The 27,850-nt window shown below is 45.4% G+C and overlaps 1 long non-coding RNA gene across 1 annotated transcript in view; it reads right to left on the bottom strand.

Moving 5' to 3' along the window:
- LOC131819937 (uncharacterized) overlaps positions 1 to 27,363 on the bottom strand; it is an 84,720-nt gene extending 57,357 nt beyond the window's left edge. The window contains exon 1 of the long non-coding RNA XR_009349391.1: positions 27,195 to 27,363. This is a non-coding gene — a long non-coding RNA (uncharacterized LOC131819937). The remainder of the gene's footprint in view (positions 1 to 27,194) is intronic.
- Positions 27,364 to 27,850: the final 487 nt, after the last annotated feature.

Raw genomic sequence — 27,850 nt, 5'->3', positions numbered from 1 at the left:
AGAAAATGAATGCTTGGGGCTCTTGGGTGGCTCAGTGCGTTAAAGCCTCTGCCTTCTGCTCAGGTCATGATCCCAGAGTCCTGGGATAGAGCCCCACATCAGGCTCTCTGCTCAGCAGGGACCCTGCTTCCCTTCCTTTCTCTCTGCCTGCCTCTCTGTCTACTTGTGCTCTCTGTCTGTCAAATAAATAAATAAAATCTTTTAAAAAAGCAAATGAATGCTTGATAACTAAATGAATGCTTTACTGAACAAATTAAATATGGCAATAGCATTTTATTTTATCATGCTTTACATATTAAACTATAATATTATATCACTAGTCTACAAATAATCTACTCACATAGTGATTTGGAAGCTTTTAGCAAAAGAATTCTTCCTCCTGATTGTAGTATAAAAGCCACAGAAATATACAGAAGACTCCCAGGATAGAAAGTTAAATCCAGTTATCCGTGATGCCTTGAGTAGGACCTGACCTATGTATGTCCTGGGATGCACTAGTAACTGTTACATGTGATAGGATTATATTTAAAATATACAGTTTCATTTACTTCACAAAGGAGATATAAATTTGAGAATAAAATATTTGATGAATCTATAAAGTCTATATCTATTTGTAACCTATGTGGTAGAATTAAGATGTTAATTTGAAAAAAAATTTCATTGAACACATACACATATTCAATTGTTTTTATATATATAAACAGCATTATTTATTTATGTAAATAAATGCATTGTCAGTAAAATCCATTTACTGATCAATCATAAGGGTAATTTTAAGTACTAAGAATAAGAAATATGTGAAAAGATAAGTGTTCAAGAGTGCAGTTTGTGGTAATTAATACAATATGATAGGCTCATAAAAAAGATATATTACTTGAACTTAAAAGCTTCTATAATTAAGCGATGACCACTTGAAATTTGTAATTAGTCTTGCTGCAGTTTTTCCTTGCACTTATTGCCCTTCCCCAGAAGTTCATTAAGAATTTCTGTGAATGTCCTTATGTTTAATCTCATTCATAGATTCCACTGCTGCTCACAAAACAAAGCCAAAAAGAGAGGTAACTCTATGTGGCACTCCATCCACAAGCAATACATTCATAAATAATTAAAAAGCTCTCTACTTCATTTGTTACCCATTCAGCTGATAATTTAAATGAGTAACTGAGGCCATTTTATCAGCACTTTTAATAGAATGTGACTCAGAAACTTCACAGTGTTTTTTAAGAAGAAATGCTCATGTGTTAAGGTTTTTATTGTTTTTAAATCAACAAAATAATTTTCAAATATTAAAAGCAAATGTCTCCTTTTCCTCCAAGTTTCCTTGCTATGTCAAAGTTATAAATAAATACATTACAATCGTATTTTGAGTAGTAGATAAAAACAAATGTTTTGAAACTGTCTGTGGGTTGAGTGTCTGGGTTAACTTGTATAAATATCTGAACTCAATGTATTTAGACTGTATTAGATGGTTTTTTTAGACTATTTAAAAATACATGCTCAGATAATGACAACATTATTTTATTCATTTTAATAAATAAATTATTTTATTTAATTATGTTTAGATATTTATTAATTTAATGATTTAATATTTAACAATCTAAATTTGAAATATTTTAAATTCTAAAAAATATTTATTTAATTAAATCGATATATTTAATATAAATATTTAATAAATTATTTAATCATTATTATAATTATGCAGTACATTATGTATTGTGTAATAAATGCATTTTAATAAATAAATAATTGTATTATTTACATTATTTTATTTTATTTTATTTAGTTGACAAAAAGAGGGAGAACGCAAGCAAAGGGAGCTGCAGGCAGAGGGAGAGGGAGAAGTAGGCTCCCAGCTGAGCAGAAAGTTCAACCTGGGGTTCCATCCCACGACCCTGGGATCACCACCTGAGTCAAAGGCAGATGCTTAACTGACTGAGCCATCCAGATGCCCAAGGCTTTGTATTCTTCGCTTCTAAATATTGATGCTGCTTCATCTCTGGAGTTAGTAAATTGATGCTGAGAATTCATATCAAAAAATTGATAGTAGCTGTTAAACAGAAACATGTAATTTAGGGGGAAAAAAAGAACAGAAGGAAGAGAAAGGCCAAAAGTCAAAAGCACATTAATATAAAATTTAATTAGATAAATAAAACTGATATTCCTGAAGGGGGCTAATAAAAGAGCTGCAAAGAGCTGATAGGATTAGGAAAATTGTCCACTCCTGGTCATTTCATAATTTTAAACTATTCCTTATTAATAAATATACTTAGTTCCAGAAACACAACCACATAAGGACATTTCCACCAAGTTTCCTCTAATAGCATTTACAAATTGGACGTTCAAACAACGTAGTTCGTTACATGTTGCATCTGTATCTTAAAGTTTAAACACTTTCTGTGACACATATTTTTTTTAAAAGATTTTATTTATTCATTTGACAGAGAGAGATCACAAGCAGGCAGAGAGGCAGGCAGAGAGAGAGAGAGGAGGAAGCAGGCTCCCCGCCGAGCAGAGAGCCCGACGCGGGACTCGATCCCAGGACCCTGAGATCATGACCCGAGCCAAAGGCAGCGGCCTAACCCACTGAGCCACCCAGGCGCCCTGTGACACATTTTATAACAATGAAAATTAATATATGTATATATATATATATATATCTTATCCCTAAATGCAATATATATATATATATATATATATATATATATATAAACCTTATCCCTAAATGAAACCTTTCTTTGTTTATTAGCTTAAATAGGTAAATTAGCAACAACAACAACAACAAACAGCTAATATTATAGAGGTAGGAGCAATTTACCTTTTCATTCATTGCTATTTTCTAAAAATTCCCATTTTATTTTTTTCTCAAGTCTGTCATAATAATTTTCTAAATCTCCTGCCTTATTCAATTTTTTTCTTTTAGTGGAAATCTCTATTTCATATTTATTTTCTCTTCCTCCACTCTTTGCTCTAATAATTCAATGTATTATTAGATTTTCTGTTTTTCTCTTTATCCAGATATATCTTTTCTTTCTTTCTTTCTTTTCTAAATAATTGGATTTGCTGGCATTTTACATCAGTACATGCTTTCTTATGGATGTTAGAAATGTCTGTGGAACTACTAGAAGAATAAACGTTTTTACCTTTAAGAAGTTTACAGTCTAGAGTGCCTGGGTGGCTCAGTTGGTTAAGTGTCTTCCTTCAGCTTAGGCCATGATGCCAGGGTACTAGGATCCAGTCCTGCATCAGCTGCCTGCTCAGCAAGGAGTCTGGTTCTTCCTCTCCCTCTGCCCCTCCCTCTCGCTCTCTAATAAATAAATAAAATCATTAAAAAAAGACTTACTGAAATTTGAGACTGAATTACTAAATTCAGTCTTAATATAAGACAGCTAAACAAAGCAATGATCACAACTGGAAAATTTAGTCAGATCATGGTTTAACATTTTTGGTTGACACAGGACCTCTTTCAGTAACAACTTTCCCTAAATATCAATTTCTTTTTAAGGCAAAAAATTTTGACAAGAAATCCAGATCCTTCTCATCATTTTCATATCAATTTAATGTGACATCCTCGGAGTATATAATCAAATATGTAATTATTCTATCTGTTGCCTTGTATATTGCCTGTATCTTTTTCAGACTCAAAGTTCCATTGAGGTAGAGTTTTTTTGTTTTGTTTTGTTTTTAAAGCAGAGATTTTTAAAGTGTTTGATATATACAAGATGCTTAATAAGTGTTTACAAAACCTATGTATTTCAGAAGCCTTAAACAGGCTTTAAAATAATGTAGGTGATATTAGTAGTCATTTAAAAAAAATTTCAAACTATTTTCCAAAGTGGTTGTATCATGATATATGCCAACAACAGTTTAGATTTTTTGTTGCTTCTCAATCTAGCTCAGACCAAGTACAATTAGCCTTTATAATTTTAGCCATTCTAATAAATATGTAAGCATGTCTCATTATGATTTTAATTTGTATTTCTTTAATGTCGAGGTTCAGTGGGCTGAGGTCCGGCGCTGATGACCAAGAAAGAATTCTTGAGACATATTTGCTGCAAAAGGGTGGTTTATTGAGGCATGGGGACAGCACCTGTGGGCAGGAAGAGCTGCAGGTTAAGAAATCTGTGGTTGGGGGAAGGTGAGGGTAAGGGAGGTTTCAAGGGAGTTTTCATATGCTAAAGAGGAGTTGTCTTTTACCAAGCCATTAACATCAAGATAGTTGGGAGATGCCTGTCTTGCAGGATTGTGAGCTCTGCAAGTTAACTCTTTGTTTCTCGTTTATGGCGGTCAGGGGTGCCTGAGGAATGTTACACATATTACAGAGGGGAGCGGGTGGAGAGGGGGTGCAAGGTGCCAGCTTTTGCTTTTTCCTCAGTCAGCCTCCTGCTCCCTCATCAAGTCCCAAACCTGAGAGGGGGCTCATGGGAGTGAGGGAGTGCGAGAGGGTGGGAGGACAGGAGGGCGGCGGGCCTAGGGGAAGGCGCCCAGCCTGCTCCTGCTCTTTGTTTTGGAGACTCACGTGGTCCTGCCTAATTGGCCGCCATAGAGCCTGAGTTCCCAGGGAGGCAGAGGCGTCCTTCGTCCTTCGCAGCTGTGGTTCCCGGGTTCTTCCAGCTGCCAGCCCCACCTTCCCGCAGGAGGCTGGAGGCCCTGCGGGGACCACAACTCCCACAAGGCCCCGCACTCCAACAGAGCCTGGCTGATAAAGGGGCGGGGTCTGCGTGGAGGGGCGGGACCATGATGCAGGGGTCTTGGGGCTCAGCGTCCCCATGTGGCTTTCTGGAGCTCAGGAGCTTTCTCATCGCTGGATTGGCATCTGGCAGCTGGACTCATTGGAGTCCTGGGGCGTCGCCTCGGACCGGCTCTCGACGGGTAGAGTGTAACGAAGTGTTAGCTTAGGAGGCACAGTGCTAGGGACTGGGTAGCGCTGAAGCTGCTGGTTGTCCTGGGCTTCCTGAGGAGGCTGTCTGAAAAAGTCACAGGTGCTGGTAGGGGAATCCTGGGGGAAAACTGGGGCCCAAACCAGCACTTGAGCCTCTGAGCCAGAAGCCAACAATAACTGGGAAAATGTCCAACGGCGCTAAGGTGCTTTACTTTTGGCTGAGAAGATAAGCAGGAAGGATAACAAACCGATGGGATGTCTGTAGACTTCTACTGGAACTTTTAGGTCTGTCTTCTGTAATTCCTTACCTGTCACTCAGAGGTTTTTTCTTTTACTTCCTTGGGTTGCCTTCTTAGAGAATTCCTTAGCTTGATATTCCATCTCTCTGGTTTGGTTTTAAGCAGTGCTCATTCTGCTATTCAACCCATCTCTTTGAAAGGTTTCTTTTTACTTCTGTTGCTATTTGTATTTCCAAGATATCGGTTAATTATTTTTATAACTGCCTGCTCTCATTTCATGATAAGATATTCTGGCTTATCCATATGATTAATTTAATTACATTGATGTTAATGTCTAACACTTTTTCCCCCCCTTAGGTGCATATTCTCTCTTGAAAGAAAGGATAAAACATATTAAAGCTGTTCTTTTATTCCGTGGCTTGATTTTTCTGAAACATTTGTGATTGTTGGTTTATGTCTCACTCATTTTTATGTACCTCGAGAGTCACTGCTTTGTACTCTCTTTTCAGGAGGGAGGGGCATGAAGAGAATGAACTGCAGGGTATTTTTTTTTTCTTTCTAATGAAAATGGGTAGAATCAGTGTTTGTAACCTACTGGTCACCTGGGTACCCCACCCCATTCCTCCAGAGCCTCGTAATCATTGGGATTTTGCTTGTTTCTTTTACCCAAGCTCCAATACTCTCCAAGCTGGAAGCAAACATCCCATTTTCTACTTCCTGGAAGGCTATACTTTGGTGAAGCTCTGGTTCTAGTCTCTCATCCAGTTCTCCTTTCATTTTCTTTCTTTTTCATTTTCTTTCTTTCTTTCTTTCTCTCTTTCTTTCTTTCATTTTTATTCTTGGATCCTCCCTCCAGGTTTGCACTGCCTTTCCTTATGTACAAATGGGGATAGTAGGAAAGAGTGACTGAGAAGCCCTTCCAGTTTTTTAAAAAGATTTTATTTATTTATTTATTTGACAGAGAGAGCACAAGTAGGCAGAGCTTCAGGCAAAGGGAGAGTTACAAGCAGGCTCTCTGCTGAGCAGAGAGACTGAAGATGGACTCGATCCCAGGATCCTGGGATCATGACCTGAGCCGAAGGCAGCCACTCATAATTGACTGACAACCCACGTGGCAGGCCCCTCCCCGAGAAAACAAACCAAGAAAGAAAAAAAAACGACTACAAGAGAACAACCACTACTTCATAGGAAAACTTGTATTGTTCACTTGTTCCCACTATTCCGGTTCATTTTTTTTTTTTTTTTTACACATAGGTAATTTTTTTAACCTATTTACCATCACAGCGAGTTGTACAGTACATCAAATTCCAAATACCTTTCTAACCTAACTTTTCGATACATACACCTATGTTTTTCTTTTGCATTTTTATTTTTTGAATTCCCTTTTTAAAATTTTAGTTTAGTCTAGTTTATTCCTTTTTAGTTTTATCCTCTAATATTCATATAGAGTTAAACTCTAAAGTAATCCCCTTTCCCCAATCAATACTACCCCTATAGGTAAACCAATTTTTAATCCCCATTATCTTAGGAAAGTTGAGTCCTTTAACAAAGATATCAAGATACATCCAGGAAGAATCAAAACAACCTTCCTCGCACACACTGAGAATTTATAAGAACTTTCCCATGTTCTTCCACCAGTGTTTCTGTGTTTTTTGTGTTTGTCCTGATAGCATATAAATTTTACACTTGTGGTTCTTTTTGACGAGGTTCTTTCTTTATTTGCACATGTATATATATACATATATGTGTGTGTATATATATATATATATATATATATATATATATATATATATATTTCTCTTGTCATATACTTGTATCAGTCTTTTTATCTCTTTTTGTTTGTCTACTTCATTAATCTTATTTTGGGGCCCATCTGGGCTGAACCTTATTTTTCATCTTCCCTTTCTTTCCCCTCTCTCTCTCTCTCTCTCTCTTTTTTCCTCTTTTCTTTTTTTACTTTTTTTCTTTTCATTTGTCTCTCGTTTGGGTGGGAATCCTGATTTCTCAAAGTGAATGTGTATATTTGAAGAGAGGACCTCAAGACCTCTGGAAGTCTGCATGCCTCATTCACTGGGCAGGGGACTTCCTGCTTCAGGTATTTGCACAATAGACTCCAGTTAAAGTCCACCTTCAGAACGAGTCGAAGCCATGATTGTTAAGAACACAGAATAGGGTCCTACGTAGCATACACGATGTGACCAATAGGCATTAATGGTCACTCAAGGGTTCTGGTACATTGTTATCCTCCAGTAGATTATAGAGGTAAAAAACATCTGAAAGAAGGATGAATACCCAACTTTTGTAGCAACATGGACGGGACTGGAAGAGATTATGCTGAGTGAAATAAGTCAAGCAGAGAGAGTCAATGGTCATAGGGTTTCCCTTATTTGTGGAGCATAACAAATAGCATGGAGGACAAGGGGAGATGGAGAGGAGAAGGGAGTTGAGGGAAATTGGAAGGGGAGGTGAAACATGAGACTATGGACTCTGAAAAACAATCTGAGGATTTAAAAGGGGTGGGGGGGTAGGGGGAATGAGGTGGTGGGAACTGGGGAGGGCACGTATTGCATGGAGCACTGGGTGTGGTGCAAAAACACTGGATACTGTTATGCTGAAAAGAAATAAAAAATTTTAAAAATTTTTTAAAAATCTGAAAGGTTCCCAGGAAGCAGTGGGTTTTGTTTTGTTTTGTTTTTTAGAAAGAAGAGGAGGATGGGTCACTAGACTTTAAGAGGTCATGAATAAAGCAGGAGAGATAGGAACTGAATCATAAACTTTTGTCATTAGCTCAGCAGGAGTTGAGTTATAAGGTCCTAGGTCTGCATGGAGGTGGGTAGGTCACAGGGAGATAGTGAGGTTAGTACTCCGAAGGGGAGCTGGCATGTGGGCTTGGGTATCAAGAAATCACCAATGTAATTAAGTGGGATAACCATGTTTGTAGTGTGTGTGTGTGTGTGTGTGTGTGTGTGTGTGTCTGTGTGTCTGTGTGTTAATTCTTCATAGCTGGGGATACTGTGTTAGATGGTTATTGATCCCCTATCCAATTCCAACATTGCTAGTACTTATGACTTCTCTGGCTCAAATATTAGCAATGGCTATGGAGAGAAGGGTTAGACCCAAAAGCATGGAGCACAGTGTATAGAAAGTTTCTCCCAAGCTTGACAGAAGGCTTTATCAGTATATTTTTGTCTACTCAGGATGCTATACCAAACACAGGCTGGAGGGCTTAAATGGCAGAAATGTATTTTCTCACAGATCTGGAGGCCAGAAGTTCCAGATCAAGGTGCCAGCAAGGTTGGTCTCCAGTGAGCATTTTCTTGTTGGTCTATAGATCACTATCTTTTCAACTGTGCCCTCAGATGACCTCTTCTCTGTGGGCCCCCAGAGAGGGGGCCCTTATGAGGGCCCTTATGAGGACACCAGTCCTAGCAGATTAGGACTCCTGTGACCTCACCAAGCCTTCAGTACCCCCTTCTGGGTAGGCCCTATCTCCAGATGCAGTCACACTGGAGATTAGGAATTCTTCATATGACTTTTGTGGGGACACAATTCAGTCCATAACAATTAGTACAGGAGAAAAACCATGGAGAGAATTCTAGAGGAGTCACACGTTGATGTTATAAGGTAAGTGGGTATAAAAGAGCACCTCTGAAGTCCAATAGGTCATTAGAGCTAGAGGCCGACAGGAAAGTCCCGTACGTGCCACAGTTTTGAGTTTGATGCAAGCGCAACTCTGAAGGGAAGATATTTGAGAGGCCTTGGCCAACCACTACTTCCAGCCAGGGGTGATTCTGGAGGGAGTATCTCTCGGAGTGCTGCCTAGAATCAAGACTTTGGGGTTGGAAAAGTGCCACTTCCAAAGCTGGAGAAGGATGGTGCTGTAAGTTACCTGAAGAATACTGTTCTGGGAGATAGGAGATCTGGGGTGTCCTCTTTGTTCTGCTGCTGACCAGATGTGAAAATGCAGATTAACTCCCTAACCATCTCAGTTCTACCACCATGTGCTGCTGTCATGTGTCCCAAACCCCAGAGTTAGTTTTATCCATAAGCAGAAGCCGGTCTTTTAGTTCCCAATCTCTTAATTGGGCTGATCGTCACAATATATAGCGGACACGTGACAGCCACAGGGGAGAAGTAAGGGTTGTCTTCCCCTCAGGGAGAGTGGAAAAGCTCTAGGAGAGGGCATACCAGTAGACCAAAGGCAGCCAGTGCCGGGGAGTGGAGCCACGGGGAAGAGTGTGCTGATGACAGCCTTGTGGAGGGAGGGCAGAAAGAGCCACCACCATGACACTTGAGTTACAGATCGAGCTTGGGGATAGAGCAGGGATCAGGGCACGGTAGAGCAGCAGCTGGCAAAGTGATTCTGTTGAGCTTAAGCTCATAGTGCCTTAGCGAATTAGAATGGGAAATACCTTGCTATTGTCTGTGACTCTGTGATTGTGTGAGTATGAGTGACAGAGTGGGGACAAAGAGAGAGGGAGAGAGAATACATTAAATTTTAAAGAAGGACAATAAGGGATGCCTGGGTAGCTTACTCAGTTAAGCATCTACCTTTGGTTCAGGTCATGATCCCAGGGTCCTGGGATTGGATCCCATACCAGGCTCTAGTAGGGGGCCTGCCTTCCCTCTGCCTGCTGCTCCCCTTGCTTGTGATCTCTCTCTTCCTCTGTAACAAATAATAGTAAAAAATAAACGAGGGCGATACGTTATGTTTACTTTTGTTTCTGATGCCAGACATGGGTTCAGAGGATTGAAGAGGGAGATCCAAGGAGCTAGCCTCTCAAGAGGAGTGAATACCTAGTCACTGGTAAGACCCCTGGTCCTGCAATACAATATGGCTCCTGTGATCTGGGTCCTGTTAAATGCCCCTCGCCATCCTTAACCCGATAGTTTGATTCTTCATTGCGTTCAGTGTGGGGAACTGGGAGAAGCTATGACACTTGGCCCTTTGTGGAGGAATTTGAGTAGCATAAATAGCAATAGTTATCAGTTCTGGAGCACTTCCATGACTCTGCTGCAGGCACTGTGCTGTGACCTGGGTTTAGAGCAGTGAGATAAACATAGAAATAAATGTGGGCTTTGTTCCCAAGAATCTGAAACCCACTATTCTCCTTGTCCCCTTCCCATTCTGTCTTCTTCAGCCCTTGTGCAATCCCACCAAGCAGGAAGCTTGCTTCTCCCCGTCCCTCTGCTGCTCCCCCTGCTTATGCTCTCATTCTCTCTCTCTGACAAGTAAATAAATCAAATGTTTTAAAAAATTATCAAAAAGGCAAAACAAATAACCATTTTTGGAGAGTGATTTTCTGAATGCAGTTATGGGCAGTGCTGGGTACTGAAGAAGACGCTCTGCTGACCAGAGGAGTGGGGAAATTACAGAACAAATTCCACAGGTCATTGAATATATCACTTTCATCACCCCACCCATAGCACTCATTAATCTCTAGCCCAGCCAATATGTTGGTTATAAAAATGAGCTTTCTCCAAACTGACAGGAAGTTCTCGTTTTAGCAATGTAAATCATTCTGATCTTTATCACTAATGTGATCTAATCCTGTCTAGTAAAGAAACTTGAGAGTTCTATATCTCTGTAAACATTTAAGAAAAACAATGGACTCAACTCTAATTACTTTTTAACTAACTTGACTTGCCAAAGGAAGGAGAAAGTAAATATCAGAAATCTTAGCACTAAGCACAAGTTGCAAGTTATACCTGCCAAAATGTGGTTCAAAATATAAGTAACCAGTCTCCTTAGAAGCCTTTTACCTTCTTATATCTGTTATGTTGGGTAAATGAGTAGTTACTAGAACACAGCTGGCTCAGTGATCACAATTCAGCTTACCCTCAGAAATATAAATAGATTACATGTTTAGCCCGGTAACTGGACACTGATATAGAATTATTCACTGGCTGATTCCTAGATCAGAAACCACAAAAAATTTTTCTTTTTTATGGAAGTATGGCTGTTACAATAGTCTCACCTGTACCACATACTGATTGACTTAACTACTCTATACGTTACAGCTCTAGATGTAACATTTTAATAAAACAACAATATCTTTGATGGTATCATGGAAATGTAAGTGCCTTGTGCACTTTTCTTAATGTGTATAATCACCTAAACATCATAGTAAGTAAATCAAGGCCATTGTCAAGCTTCCGTCAAGGAGATTCCTTAAATAGAGGGATTTCCCATTGCTCTCAGGATGACAACCTCTGAGTTACAGGTTCCATTAGTTGGCCACACACATTTGGAGCCTTGTGGACTTTCTGACAGCTGAGCAGCATATCTCTGTTTCAAGTACTGTGATCCCTGTTCTTACTGCAAGAGTGACAGTTGTCACTTTTTCTGTGACCCCTGTCTTTAGGAAAGTGTCTGACTCAGAAAGTCGAGTCAGCACCCCCCAAAGGTATTTTTCAGGAGAACCCCCTCAAAGATGATCACCTGAGATACTGTCAAGAAAAAAAAAAAAACTGAAATTCTAAGCAACATCCATAATAAGTCTTTTTATGTTGATAAGGAAAGATTTTCCCCTAAATACCAGATAGGCTCCATGAAAGTGAGATCTTTACCTATTTTGTTCACCGTGTCACCAGTCCCTAGAAGAGCGCCTAAGACATCACTCAAGATTAGGTTGCTTTGAATGAATCAAATGAATGAATGAACTGTGTAGACTCTGATAGTGAGGTAGTTTATGGTCCTTAGTCAAGAGATGGGATTTGTGTTGGCATTTCAAGAATGGGAGGTGCCGAAGAGAAAATTGAGAAGCTAAATGTGAAAATATGCAATTTACTGACTGGAGTAGTTCTGAATACATTTCAAATATAATTAAACTATGGCTGTGGGTGTATATGCGTTTTCATAATTTTCCCTTGAAAAGGTGAGGCATACAGATGTCATCTCCAGTGAATTATCCTTGTCCGTATACAGACAGAATCACCAAAAAAAAAAAAAAAAAAAAAAAAAAAGAAAGGCAATCTGACAGTCCTCAGCCCATCCACTCCAGGATTGTGACTCTTTCTTCCCCATATTCTTTCTGACATCCTGGACTTTCAGGTTGACCTCTCCCATCTTGGGTCCCACTCTCATTAGCTGTAGAAGTCATGCGATGTTTGTGATGTGAGGGTGGCAATACTCTCTGACCTTTGGTTACAATATGTCTTTGAAAGCCAGTGTTTATCCTGCTTTTACAGCATTTCTCCATTTGAACTGGCCACCTTTTAAGTGGTCATTAGCCACATGTGGCTACTAGCCATGGGACTTGGACAGCAGAGGTGTGGAAAGTCCGCACATTCTTCCACTCAAAGGATATTGTGAGTTATGCTACATCTTTTTTTTAAGTGTCTTTTTTAGATATTTAAATTCAATTAGCCATTAGATAGTACATCATTGGTTTCAGAGAATTTAGTAACTCATCAGTTGTGGATAACCCTTGGTGCTCATCACATCACGTGTCCTCCTTAATGCCTATCACCCAGTTACTCCATGTCTCCCACTCCCCTCCCGCCCCAGCAACTCTCAGTTTGTTTCCTATAGTTAAAGGTGCCTCATGGTTTGTCTCCCTTTCTGATAACTCCCATTCAGATTTCCCTTCCTTCCCTCTGATCCTCTGTACTACATCTTAATCTCAACAGTCAAGCAGTGATAGTAATTCAGTCATGGAGTCATGCATATTCTAAATCTGATGAAGTGGATTCCTATACTGCCTTTGTCTCTGCTAGAACAAATATAACATTTGTTATATTATTGCTGCTGTGTTCATGTTTCTCGTTCACTGAATGTCTGATAAAAGAATTAGTAAAATGTGTGACTGCAGAAAATACAATGGTCATGGATGATGAAGATTTTCTCCTTGACCAGACTGGAGTCAAGTTCCTCTGAGTCCTCTTTCTGTCCAGCCTTGACCTCAGGCTCCGCCCACTTAGCCCAGTTTTAGCAAGAAATCTGCTTAGTCAATTTTTCAGCAATCTCCTATCCTACTCTTCATATCTGATCAAATTCCTTATCTCTCACCCCTGGTATCTTACCACTCTTTTTTTTTTTTTTTTAAGATTTATTTATTTTGACAGAGAGAGAGCCTGAGCAGGGGGAATAGCAGAGGGAGAGAGAGAACCAGACTCCCCACTGAGCAGCAAGCCCAATGCCAGGCTTGATTCTGGGATCAGATCATGACCTAAGCCAAAGCCAGAGATTTAACCAACTAAGCCACCCAGGTGCTTCAGTATCTATAATGCTTAATATCTGATCAAATCCCTTATTCCCAGGGCACCTGGTTGGTGCAGCTGGTTGAACGTTTGACTCTTGGTTTCTGCTCTGGTCATGATCTCACGGTCCTGAGATTAAGCCTCACCTCAGGCTCTATGCTCAGTGAAGAGTCTGATTAAAATTCTCTTTCCCTCTCCCTCTACCCCTACCCCTGCTCCCTCTCTCTAAAATATATTAATAAGTCTTTTAAAAAATTCCTTATCCCCTGATCTCAATAGTTTATGACCCTAGCCTTTCTTCAACAATATTACTGTCCAGATGGTTTAGCCAGAATCCCTTCATCCTTACCCTTGATGTTCCATCTTAATTTTACATTCAGTGACCCCCACCATGCTCTTTAGCTGTAAATCTCCATTTGTCTGAGCTGAGCCAGATTTCTCTCCCATACTATAAAATAAAATCCCATCGTAGTAGCATCCCTTGAATAAAATCTTCCTTACTGTCTTTAATGGGTGTCACAAATTTTTTTTTTCTTTAACAGTCAGGAGGGTGCTAATGGAGTACCACGACAAAAGGCCTAACTTCCTATAATGGACATTTCCTTGGTTTACCTGACAAATACTCTTTCTCTCTTCTAAGGAAAATTTCCAGTTCTCAGTATAACTGCCAACTGGCCCAGGGGTGGACAAGTGAGTCAGATGAGACCAAAATGAAAATTCTGTTGAGACACTGGACCTTGAGGATTCAAGCCAAGGACAAAAAAGTGTTGGTACTCCATTATTCTGATGGTCCATTAACTCTTGCTTTTTTGATTCCTGTGTCTATCACTGCCCCTGCCTTTTTGAAGATAATGACCATTCATCTGAGTACACGGTTCACAGAATCCCTTTGCAGTGGCCCATGCGGGCCAAGGTAGTAGAGCATAATAGATCTCTGTAAGTTTTTAAAAAATGTCTTTGTCCCTGTTGCCCATGGCCATTAAAGACAAAAGGTCGGGGGTAGGGGGATACTGGAAAAGGTGAAGTTCTAGTTACTCACTGATTTTTTGATTGGTAGAGAGAAAGCAACACCTACATACAGGGCCAGTGGGTGAGTGGAGGAAACATCTTTGGCTCTAGGAGGAATGGGGGAAGGAGAAATATTAATATTCTTTGTCTTTGGAACTGCCCCTGAAGACTTCCCCACACAGGAAAATGACCTAGCGTGACTCTCCTAAACTTCGGCAAGCCCCTTAAATTTAACTGACATCTAGATCTGATACTCCCTGCTGGATAACTCTGATCATTATTTGATTGTTATTTATTTTATTTTAAAATTATTTTTAAAGAAAATTTTAATCTAAATACAATTAATTAACATATAATACTAGTTTCAGACATACAGGTTAGTGATTCATCAGTCTTTTATAACACCCAGTGCTCACTGTATCACATGCCTTCCTTAATGTCCATCACCCAGTTACCCCATCCACCCATCCCCCTCCCCTCCAAGAACCCTCAGTTTGTTTACTGTGATTAAGAGTCTCTTCTGAGGGGTACCTGGCTGGCTCAGTGGGATAAAGCCTCTGCCTTCAACTCAGGTTATGATCTCAGGGTCCTGGGATCGAGCCCCACATCAGGCTCTCTGCTCCCTGGGGAGTCTGCATCCTCCTCTCTCTTTCTTCCTGCCTCTCTGCCTACTTGTGATCTCTGTTTGTCAAATAAGTAAATAAAAATCTTTTTTTTTTTTTAAAGTCTCTTCTGGTTTGTCTCCCTCTTTGACTTCATCTTGTTTTATTTTTTTCCTTTACTCCCCTATGATTCTGTTTTGTTTCTTAAACTCCACATATGAGTGAGATCATATGATAATTGTCTTTCTCTGACTGACTTATTTCGCTTGGCATAATACCCTCTACTTTCATCCCTGTCGTTGCAAATTATTGCCATTTATTTTAACTCGACAGAGAAGGCCACTAGAAACAGCAGGTGATGGCCCCAGCTCCTGTCCCTCCATGCAGAACATCTGTCAACACCTGTGGACATCTTTTCCTCCCCCCATTCCTATGAACGTTGCTCAGTTGTTACATGGCATGGACAAATGTTGTTGGCTGGTGGCATGGACACACTGGACAAGCTTGGCCTTCGGTAAAACAAAGACTTGATTCAATTACTCAAACTGAAACAGGAATGCTTGGATGAACAAGCCTGCCAGGAAGTCCCACCGGAGGTACTCAACCTGTGCCCCTTCCCTCTTTGGACCAAGAACCTGAACTTGAGAGATGAATGGCTTATCCAAGGTTATGGCAAGGTTACACAGAGCTGAAAGTAGACACAGGTGTACATGCCTATTGATCAAGGCTGGCTGTGAAATCGAACTGCCTCAAATCTTGATTCTTTTTGCCACTTCTTATTCTCTGACCCTGATTTTCATAGTTTAGGATGTAGGAATAATAAAAATATCAGCTAATGGGGTATCCTGACATTTTGATGTTTTAGTTCTTGTCAGACATTTACCATAATGCTTAGCACATGGATATGTGTGTGCACACACATGCACATGCTTGATACTCAAAAAATTGTTCCCTGACATTAACTTTATCAGTGCACTTTGCATCCACCACCAATTGGTTGTTTTGTCACAAACTGATTAAAGCAGAACTGTCAAGTGAGGAACTTCAAAGCCAAAGCATTAAGTGCTTTGAAAAACCAGCACCTGGGAGGATTTGTCTCAGCATCTGTGATTAGACTTTGGGGACACAGTTCACCCCTTCATGAAGCAGACATTCAGAACTTTCTCCGAAGGGCTAATGCCTAATCTTCCAAAGACCAGCAAGAACAAGCTTATGGTCCGTTAAAATCAGATTTTTAAAAGATTTTTATTTATTTATTTGAGAGAGAGAGAGAGAGTGAGAGAGAGAGCATGAGAGGGGAGAAGGTCAGAGGGAGAAGCGGACTCCCCATGAAGCTGGGAGCCTGATGCAGTCCTTGATCCTGGGACTCCAGAATCAAAATCAGATTGATTGACTCAATATAGTCAGGGAGGACATTCCTCAGGAGTCACAGAATGCTGGTTGCCATGAGGGAAGAGTCTTTTACAAAGTCTGGGCTCTCACAGAAGGAGTCTGAAGCACGTGAATGGAAAGCAGAGGTCAGTTCTGGATTAGAAGCTCTTTCTGAGGGGAAATGAGTAGAAGCAGGGATTAACCAGGACTTGGGCTCTGCCTTATTCAGTTCAAGTTGCTGCAACAAATGATGACAGACTGGGTGGCTGAAACAGCAAAACATGTACTATTCCTTGCAGTTCTAGAGACTGAGAAGTCCAAAAGCAAGATCCTGGGAGATCTGATATCTAGCAAGAGACTGCTTCATTATCTATAGATGCCCATATTTCTGTTGTAGCCTTGCATGGATGACAGCTGGCAGAACAATCTCTCAGGTCTTTTCTCAGAAGTGCTTTTATCTCATTCACAAGTGTTCCAATCTCATGACCTCATCACCTCTCAAAGCCCATACCTCCTGATGGCACTCCTTGAGGGTCAGGGCTTCAACATCTGAATTGGGACAAGACACACACATTCAGTCCATTAGCAAGTGTTGTCATGAGGACAGCGTAGCTTATCAACTGGGTATCCCCAGGAATCCATGGGACTAGCAAAGCAGAATCTGGGGGCGTCACTGGTAGGAAAGCAGGAGTTCCCCAAGAGACAGTCCTCATAGCATTTTACAGAGACAGCATGACCCTTGAGAAACAATAGTTTCCGTGACCCATACACCAGCCTTTATCTATGCCTGTCCTCCCTGCTGGATTCACAGCAAGCCTACTTCTTTCTTTTCCAGTACAAATGGATTTCCACTCTCTGAATCCTGATGAATTTTTGCTCTTTTGTGGTTAGTATGTTGCCCCTCAGGATTCTGAATGTCTGGATTTGCAATCATGGAAACTGCCAAAGGTCTAGGGACCTGCGTGGCAGAACCCGGCCTCTACCACTATTGCCCAAGGTAGGAACTCTGGTCCCTTGAGCGTCCTGTGCTGCTGTCAAAGGTCTGTGTGCATTGGCTTATTGTTTTTTTTTTTTTTAATGTAATTGCTTATACGTGTGTTTGATCATGCTCAAGTGGCCTTTCTGTGGAAATAGTGGCCAAGCTACACCTAGAAGTCACTGAAGAAAGTTCTAAGAACTCCCGGTTGGTATGAGGCTAGAGAGAGAGAGAGAGAAAGAGAGAAAGGAAATCTGCCTCTCTGCATTTTGCAAGTCCCTGCGCAAAATCTGTTGGCTGTGCACTCCTCACACGGAGATTCCAGGCAGGGAGGCCCTCCTGAGCCTCATCTCCCTGAGTTCCTCCTCCAGGAGCAATCCCTAGTTTGAGACCAGGGTTAGGGAAGGAAGAGCAGCAAAGCAGGGTCCAGAAGGAAGGACTGCCACAGACCATGGAGCACCAGAGGGCCAGGCTGGTACCTTCTCCATGTTGGGGTACAAATGGGCTCAGCTCAGCAGGTACAGGGGTGCCCTTGGCCCCTCTGGTGGGCTTTGCAGTGCCCCAAACTCAGGAAGAAAAAAGGCTGGCTCAGGTGACTTATTTTTGACTGGGGAGGAGCTGACAGCAATGGAAATAAACAAGTAGGGAATGATGTTGGAAAGTTGGAGGGTTTGTCCTTTATATCTCAGCTTTCTCTCCTATCTTCCCTTGCTCTGTAGTGTGTTCTCAAAGAAGATTTTGGCATGATATTCCTGTTCACTGATTTACTCCTGAGCTGTGTCTTTTCTGCTGTTCAGCTCATCTGGTGAATTCTTTTACTGTAAAAAGTATCTTGCCCTTGCAAGGGCAAGGGCAAGACCTGAGAAATCCCAGAGATTTCAGCTTGCCACCGGCTATTTGGAATGCTGGAAAGGATTCAGAGTAGGGGAAATCGTCTTGAACATCTGAGACCACCCCCACATTCAGCGGTCCCCTGGACACAAACCCAGACCTTGATACTGATCCTGAACCATGCTCTCAACTCAGACCCCTGTGATCCTCGCCACAGTGCTTTCAGATCAGTGCAGCCATGCCCATAGGCACAAACTCTTAAGCCTAGATTCTGTCCTGAGAGGTCTGTCCCCGACGGCCTGGCTCCAAAGCCTCAGAGATTGAAGACAGTAGGAACACCATAGGACTCACCCTGCCACCCTGAAAGGAACCATGCCATTTGGAACCCCAGAAAGGATTCAGAGGAACTGAAATCTGCATTCCTACCTCTGGACACCCCCATATTCAGCAGGCCCCTGGATGCAAACCTGGAGCTTGACACTCACCCTGAACAAATCCCTCGACTGCCCCCTCCCCCAGAAAGATGGACAGAGTGCTGGCAGATCGGGCCTGCCATGTGGTGGGCCCTAACCATAACCTTTGGTTTGGTTCTCAGGATTCTGACCCCTAAGGCCTTGCAGTAGGTGCCCTACAATTTGGGGACACCTGGGCAATCCCAGAGGACTCAGCCTGCCGCCCAGAAGGAAACTGTGCCATTTGGAACTCCGGAAAGGATTCAGAGGAGCAGAAATCTGCATGCCCAGCTGAGGACACACCCACACAGAGCTGACTCCTGGACACAAAGCCAGAGCCAGACACCCTCACGTACACTGTCAACTCAGCCACCCAGACAGCTCTCCATGGGGTCTTCAGGTTAGTCCTGCCATGTCCCTGGTCCCTAACACTAACCCTTGGATGGGTTCTGTAATGATCTCCTCATTTCAGGTTATGTGGTGGTTCTGCAGGACATTGTCCTGGTGTGGGATCAAACACACTGAAGCATCCCGTGTGAAGTGGCAAACGTGGTAAAGAAATGACGGCTGGGGAATCTGAGTGTGGAGACAGCACGTATTTGTGCTGCTATAACAAGCTGACTGCACTTTGAAATCACCGCAGAGGAAATGACTCTTCCAAACATCCATGTTAGCACGACGACACGGAAGCAGGGAGAACATCAGACTTTGGGATGGAGGCCAAGCCCTCCCAGATCCAGGTCACCCAACATGGAGAGGACACATGTTAGCAAGAGACTCATGGGAGGATTAAATAATGGACCCCTGTATCTCAGGTGCAGTAGAAGCAGTGGACTTGGAATTTCAGTTTTCCACAACCTTCCACCACAAGCTGGTTAGAACTGTGCAAAAGCAGGAAGGGAAGCCCCAGTAAAGTGGACGGGGGATGCCAGAAGGGGAGGCTGGAAGGGGGCGCCTGGTGCTCAGTGCCCATTACAGACCCCACATTGCAATCCCCCACAGGAGAGACTCACCAATTCCAGGCCCCACAGGGGAAGCCGGAGGTTCATCTCCTGACTTTTTGTAGGAGCTTTGCAGCTCAGCTGGTGAGAATTCTCCATCACTCTGCCTTTCTCCAGGGGACTTTCCTTCAAGCACCCTTCCCAACTTCTTCCTCCTCCATGAAATAATGTTCCTCTCCTTTGTTTCTCGCACTTGCCTGTGATGGGACCGTAGCTTGCTCAGCCCAGACTGCCATTCTCTGCTCTTCCCAAATAAACCCATGCTGCTGGTCAAATAACTGGCAGATGGAGTTTAAGGCAAATCGAACTAATACATTCAAGAACTTGCAAGGAAAAAAATCAATATGCACAAATTAGTGGCACTCCTACGTGCTCAGAAGGAACCATCAGAAAGAGACTACGGAGAACGATCTCATTTACACCTGCATCCAAGGCAGCAAGATACCCGGGAGGCCCCTGAACCAAGAAGGTGACAGACCTGTCCTCTGACAGCCCTGCAACAATGACGACAGACAGGGAGGGGGACACACGGAGATGGGGAGGCACTGTGCTCAGGGAAGAACCCACACTGGGAAAATACCTACTCTCCCCAAAACCGTCTACAGAGTCCTCACTCTGGCTCCTGAATTTCGGGACTCGGCACAAGCCTGGAGTGGGTGTGGACACGGGAAGGACCCCGCAGGGCTGAGGTGGGGGGAGCACAAGCACCGAAGCAGGCGGACGCTCCCTGACTGCAGACCATCTGAGGAGCCCCAGGAACCGAATCCGCGAGCACACAAACACAGACAAGGACCGAGGAGCACCCGAGCCCAGAAAGGGGGGACCCCACAGCCCCGCGCACAGCACAGCAGGAGGCCACGTCTCCTCACACAAAACGACGGAAGCCCCAGTGTCTACACAGGGCGCCCTTCCTCTGTGGGGTCCTGAGACCACGAACCCCTTGACAGTCCACTCAGGCGGCTTCTCCTCACCTCCTCCAGAGTCCTTAGGAGGTCGGACTGCTGCCAGTGTGGGCGCGTCCTCCACAACGGGTCCGGTCAGTGTGGCTGCAGAGCCACACCCTCCTCAGCTTGTCCTGTCAGGGTGGGAGGCGCCCCACATTCTCCAGAAGTCTCCACAGTGGGTCCTGAAGAGGCGGGGCTCCGGGGCTCCGAACCCAGCTGTGGCTGCGCAGCCTGGGCTCAGGGCGGGAGCTGCGGTCTGGCGCCCTCTGCAGGCGGTGGAAGGCAGTGCAGGACTGTGGGAGCTCACCCTTCAGTGGAAGGTCCTGCTCCCTCCCGGGGTCCAGCTGACGCCATTTCATTCCGGAAATTCAAGCTGCATGGAGCCCAATACCCCCCAACTTCCCCCCAAATAGCTAAGGAACAATGAATTGGAAACAATGTGGAATTACAACAGTCCTTGACCCAAAGAGTGGCACTGAACATGGCCCTGATGCAGACCCACACTCTGACCTCAACTTGGTCTCAAGCCTGGACCCTACCCTAATCCAAGACCCTAACCCTAGCCCCCAACCCAAACAATGTTCACAAGAATCAAAAGGTAGAAACTGCAAATATCCATCAATGGCAAGTGCATAAGCAAAGTGTGGTGAAGGGTTTGAATTTGGGTTCAGGTTCAGGTTTTAGTCAGAGTTCTAGATCAGGCTTTGGGTTTAGTGTTAGGGTGAGGATTTAGAGTGAAGGACAAGGGAACAGAGTTATAGTTTAGGGCTTTAAGTTTATGATTTAGGCTTTAAGACTCAGGGCTTAGGGGATAAAGTTCAAGGTCAAATTTGGGGTTTGGCTTCATGCTGAGATTTGGGTTCAGGGTTCATGACTTGGAGGTCTGGTTTAGGGTTTGGGTTCGTGGTTCAGGGCTTGGATCCAGGGCTCAGGTACAGGCTTTGGGTTCCATTTCAGGTTTGGGATTCAGGGTTCTAGTTTGGGCTTTAAGGTCAGCTTAGGTTTCAGCGTTGTTAGGGGTTAAGGTTAGGTTTAGGGATGACACATTTTCTTCAGTTGTCATCATGGACAAAAAAATTCTATATGGAGTTTCTAAGTCAGAAATGTATTTCATCTGGGGGCGCCTGGGTGGCTCCGCGTGTTAAGCCTCTGCCTTGGGCTCAGGTCATGATCTCAGGGTCCTGGGATCCAGCCCTTCATCAGGCTCTCTGCTTGGCGGGGAGCCTGCTTCCCCATCTTTCTCTCTGCCTGCCTCTCTGCCTACTTGTGATCTCTGTCTGTCAAATAAATAGAATTAGTAAAAGCTATTATATGATCTTTTACAAACCATTTCCTATCTTTGCATTCTCATGTGCCAAGACAGACACGGATTATTTAAAACCCTGAAGAGAGTGCTCTTGCATTTCAATTGCCTGTAACCTTCGTGTAATAGATTTATGATTGATGATAGATTTATAGTTAAAATATAACTATTTTACATATTTACTCTCAGTAAACGATTTCAACCTATGCTCATTTAAGTAACTTGGTGCATAATCCCTTTTCTATTAAACCATAATGCAAGGACCAATGCCGCGTTTCCGAGAGAACCCCAAGCTATTTTTCTAGAATGGCCGTATGCCTATATATCACGGTGTCCTGTTTTCACTCCCTTTGTGGAGCACCTACCCTGGAGGTCATGTAATAACCCATGACCAAAAAAAACAAACAAAAAACCCAAACATCCAGGTCGAAGTGCCATCCCTGCATGGAGAAGAGGAGACTGCTCAGACAGATCCCGGGCAGGCATCTCAGCCCAGGCCTGTGCTGGGGAAGCTGGTTCCTGGCTTTGGGCGCAATCTGGAAGCCAGCAAACTGACCCAAGAGTGCAGCTGGCGTTTAGGACTGATGATCTTTTTGCAGCCAGGCCGCGCGAGGACACCTGCTCAGGGAGCCAGGCTAGGAGGCTGCCCAGAGTGGGCGCTGGCAATGCTCGCAGCCCGCCTGGGCTTTGCCCTGCACCCCAGCCAGGGCCCGGGCCTCAGGCGGGAGGGGGGCGGGGGCGGCGCAGAGAGGGGCTTTGCTAATTTCCAAAGCGGGAAGTGAGCTCGCGGAGGACTCAGGAGGGAGGGGGGCGGGGGCGGGGCGGGAGCGGCCCGGAGAAGGGGCTTTGCTAATTCCTGAGGGGGGAAGTGAGCTCGAGGAGGATGCAGAGGAGAGTCCGGGAGGAGGTGGAGGGGCTGGCGGAGGAGGGGCGCGCAGCGCCAGGGTGCTGTGCTGCGGCCCAGTCGGGACTGCAGGACCTACAGTACTCGCCGCCCTTGCGCTCCCGTGCTCCAGCCTAGCCTCCGAGGCCGCGCTGTCCTGTTCCCGCTGCCTGCTGCCCCTCCCCGCCCCATATCTTCTCCGGAGGACCCTCTGCTCACAGGTAAAGTGATACCGCACCGCGCCCTCACCTGGAGCAGAAAACCCGGGCCACGAGCACGAGCGGGGTGGGTGGGTGTCGGGGCCCAGCCTCCCGCGAACCCCAGGGCACCGGGAACACCCCGGACGCCTCCCTGCACCCCGTCCGCCAGGGGTCTGGCCGGGGACAGCGCTGCACGAAGTAACCCCCACCCCCCCGCCAGTGGGCGGGCTAGCCCCCATCGTTTGGCAGGAGCATGTCAGAGCCTCCTGCCATTCCCAGGGCACCCAGAACCCAGAGAGTGAGGCCTTGGGTGCTTTCTGGCGACAGATTCAAGGCAATTCTTCGACTTTGGGACTTCAGAGTTTACATAGTTTTCATTTGTGATTATTATTTTTGTGTGGGGGCCATAGCTTTTCTTTTGACCTATGGTTGTTTTCACTCCCGGTTCTGAAGAAGCCCCTAAATCCTAACCCTGTTGAGGACTCTGAAAGCTCTCAGAGCAGCAGTGCTGGGGGACAGTATGGACACATGGTTTGGTTCTCCTCTGGCCTGATTCTGTGGCAGCCCCGCCTCTGTCCTCCTCAGACTTCAGAGCAATATCTGAACAAGTGGAGAAGGGACCAGGGGGTCAGGAAGGTGGCCACCAAGGAGTGATTCTCTGGAGGGTGGCTGAGCTAGCAAGTGAGCATGTTAGTCCAGCTCTGCCTGCAGTCGGGATGGAGGGGAACAGGGGCCAGGGAAGGGGAGGAGGAGCAGAGAGCAGGGACAAAGGGACCAAAGAGGAGATTCAGATGAAGGGAAGTAATGGGGAGGAAAGAGAAGAAACTCTAGAAGACAGGCATGTAGAAAGGAAAAGGGATGAAGTGGGCATTGGGAAAGGGCACCACCAGGGAAGGAGAGAGGGGAAGGGAAGAGGGAGGAAGAGAGGAAAGGGGAAAGGGAGAAGGGAGGAGTCAGCATGCCAGGGCTCCCCCTGCATCTGGAGAAGAGGTGGCTGGTCCAGCTTGTCAAACAGGGTGCTCACTCTTTGGTCCCAGTTTCTGCTCCCAGTGCTACTGGGCTTTGCAAGGAAGGCAGGCTGTCCCCTGGGACCTACTGGAGCCCACTGGAGCCCACAGGAGGGTGGGAGAGGTAAGATGCCACCGGGTCCTGTCCTGAGCTGCTCCCAGCCACCAGCCTCACCACATGGTGCAAGAGGGACCCCAGAACAAAGGAAGGACACAGGCCCGCATGTCCTCCGGTGGCCCTGGGCACTTAGCTCATCGCAGTGAACCACACCGCCTCCTCAACCCAGGCTTTCAAAGCCTCCTTCTTCATTCCTGGATTTCATGTCTGTAGGAACATGAGCAAGATCTAACTCATCTCCGACAGACAATTCTGACTCACCCCGTGTCAGATTTTTATGAGTGGCTGTGATAGAGTAAGATAGCAATGCTCCAACAAACGGACTGTTTCCTCCCACTTGACCTCAACAGTCTTATACATTTTCTTAGCGAAAACATCTTGTCTCCTTCCATTAAGCTCATAACGTGGTCTAATAGTATACATGTGCCTTCGTTAGATGCGAAGCGATACAGAGGTCCTTTTTTTTTTTTTTTAATTTTACAAGGTAAAGTCAGTGAACATATCCAACTTGACGAATACGTCTCTAAAATGTCAATCCAGGCAAAGATTTTTCTGCCTACAGTTTGGAGCCTACGTGGTGACGTTTTTAAAATGCTTTCAGTCCCTCAGTGAGGCTCTTAGAAGCTAGCCAGGGCTTACTACGTGCCAGGCACTGTGTCAGGTGTTGGAGCTAAAGGGAAGGAGAGCTTGGAGGCTGGCTGGGGAGGGACATCCATGACACAACCACAGCTAGAAACGGAGGCCAGTGCTAGAAAAGAGAGAGCAGGCTGCATGGAGAGTGTGTACCATGGGGCTTGTGAGCTCAGGAATAACTGGGAGTAACTGGAGTGGGGAGATAGGGGAGAGGAAGAGGGTCTTCCCATCAATGGGAATCACCTGTGCTTGGAGGCAGGCGCCATGAGGGGTCTCCACAGGAAGAGGGAGGCAGTGTGGTTGAAGGGCAGAGAGATGGGGCAGAACAGGCATCAGTCAGTTGGAGGGCTATGAAGAAACTGATGCGAGGATTATGGGTGCCTTTGGAGGACTGGGAATTTGTTAGAAGATCAGTGCAGATTTCTATGGAGACAAATGCCAGGAACTGATAGGTCTTTGAAAGGTCACTCTGGCTGCCTTTTGGCAAAGGGGTTGGTAAAAGGCACTTGCAGGTGTGAACACACCAGGTGGGAGGTGAGTGCAGGAAATCAGGTGAGGGAGCATGGGAACTTGGTCCGGGGGTATATAAGGGAGAATAGCCTTTAAGGAGTTCCACAAATTGGCACCAGCTGTGGCTTCATTACAGAGCTGGAAGGTGGAGGTGGGTGTGCCCTGGAGGTTACAGAAATTACATGAGAAAGGGACGTCTTTTTAGATCTTTTTTGCAACTAGAGGAACTCTCACCTTATTGATAGAATTCCAGAGTGGGAACCGATGGACATGAGGACATCTTTGAAATGTCTGAATATGTTCTTCAACATCTTTGCAAGTGACGAGGAGACCTTGACCTTAGGAGGCCTCGGCCCTCTTTGTAGCCAAAAAGATTTCACCTACAGATGTGGGTTCTCCCTTTTAAAGTCAAGGAGACAGCCCTTCCAAAGGACACCTCCTATCATTTTACCTTCTCATCATAACTCACGTGCTGGGATCTCCAAGACCCTCTGTTCCAGGTTGTGAGTATCCACTTTGGCCGGGCTGGTCTTGCCACCACAGGAAATCTAGAGCCTGTAGTGCTATTAATAACATCATCTAAGACTGTATTTGCTGCCCTCATGGCCTCTTCCCACCATGACTCACTGAAGCTTTTTACACATTGTATCCATTAACCTATAGTTCCCAAAACTCATCTTCTCTAGTGCCATTAATTTTTAGGGGGCCAGGCAAACCTTAAACTTGTCCCCCTTAATTGGATCCCTGTGCCCCCACAATCTCTGAATGCCTTTCACCATGATCCTTGAATGAGATCTGAGACCACTGCTGGTACCTAACACTTCTTGGCACCTTGTTTGTTCGGTTCTTGGAAGAGGAGGTGGCTATGGAGGTGAGTGGGGATGGGAGTGGGAGGATTTCTCCCTTCACTTCTCTTTTTGTTTTTTCAAATAATGGGTTTTGAGGGGGAGGGAAAGGTTAACCAGACCATTTATTTTCCATCTCCCATCCATAAAATGTTTACCACTCCCCACTGGAAGAATTTAGATCTTTCGTTTGAATCTCCAGGAAAATCTCCCAAACCCAGACCACCACCATGTGGATTCAGCCATCTTCTGATTCACCTCCAGATTGTCTCCTCCTAACTGCTCAAGCCACAGGTTAAGGGCGAAATGTTCAATGCCCAAGCAATATAGTGGGGATCACGTTTATCTAAGCAATTGCATGCTGCTCTGTATCTGCATACAGGGGGTCTCTCCCAAGCCTTTCCAACCTCAGCAAAACAAGACAAAGCCCCAGCGATCTGTGGTATATATCATTCATTCATTCCTGGGTTCAACACTCATGGCGGATCCCCACCAAGACAGTGGGAGAGCAAGGACTGGAGAAATCCTGGAAGCTGAAGTCTGAGGAGGATTTCAAATTCAAGTCAGAGATGAAAGAAACATCTGGACTAGGTCCTCAGGTACATGCAGTATTCTGAACTGAGGCTAGAACCAGAGACCATTCTAAAGAAAGGCCTCTACAGGTGGGCTCTCACAGGTGGGCTCCGACTCAGTTTCGTGTATATTCTTTCATGAAATAGCTCTTCGGGTCAACATGCAGAAGAAAACCATTTAATAAAACTGACAATGAGGAGAGGAAAGGGAAGCCAGAAGGCTTGTGAATGGGGAGAGAGGAAGAGCCAGGGCAGAAGACCAAGAATCCCTCCCTGCCCTCCTTGCTGCCAGGGAGGTCTGAGGGTCTAGTTTCCACCTGGGATCCCAAGTCCAGAACAAAAGCAGCGGGGCCAAGGCTGGGGAGGGAAGGTGGTCCTCAGCACGCGGGAGTGGGGGTGCCCAACGATGGGGGCTAGTGCGCCCGCTGGTGGGGGGCACCTCGCAAGGCACTGTCCCCAGCCCGACCCCATGCGGACCCGGGTTCGGCCCAGCGTCCGGGGTGGTCCCGGTGCCCTGGGGTTCCTGGGAGGCTGGGCCTAGACAACCCCCCTCCCCGCCCCCAGGTCGCGTCCCCAGCTTTCTGCTCCTGGTGAGGGCGCGGCGCGGTGTAACTTTACCTGTGCGCAGAGGGTGGTTCGGAGAAGCCTTGGGGCGGGAAGGGGCAGCAGGCAGCAGGAGCGGGACTGCAGGGCCTCACGCAGGAGCCCACGGACGGCGAGTCCGGTGGGTCCTGCAGTCCCGACTGGGCCGCAGCACAGCCCCGCGGCGCTGCGTGCCTTTCCTCCGCCAGCCGCTCCACCTCCTCCCAGACTCTCCGCCACATCCTCCGAGAGCTTACTTCCCGCTTTGGCAATTAGCAAAGTCCCTTCTCCCGCCGCCCTCGACCCGCCCCCGCCCCCATCCCTCCTGAGTCCTCCCCGAGCTCACTACCCGCTTTGGCAATTAGCAAAGCCCCTTCTCTGCGCCGCCCCCGCCCCCCTCCCTCCTGAGGCCGGCCCGGGCTGGGGCGCGGGACCGAAGCCCTGGGGGGCTGCAAGCGTGGCCAGCGCCGGCTCTGGGCAGACTCCTAGCCTGGCTCCCTGAGCGGGTGTCCGCCCATGGCCTGGCTGCGAAAAGGTCATCAGTCCTGTTAACCCTGGCTGCACTCTCCAGTCAGTTTGCTGGCTTCCTGATTGCGCCCAAAGCCAGCAACCAGCTTCCCCAGCACAGGCCTGGGCTGAGATGCCTGCCTGGGATCTGTTGAGCAGTCTACTCATCTCCAGGCAGGGATGGC

Source organism: Mustela lutreola, chromosome 17 (assembly GCF_030435805.1).
Source record: "Mustela lutreola isolate mMusLut2 chromosome 17, mMusLut2.pri, whole genome shotgun sequence".
Lineage (NCBI taxonomy): Eukaryota > Metazoa > Chordata > Mammalia > Carnivora > Mustelidae > Mustela > Mustela lutreola.
The sequence above is the reverse complement of the archived record's forward strand: the minus strand, read 5'-3'. Positions and strand labels throughout refer to the sequence as shown.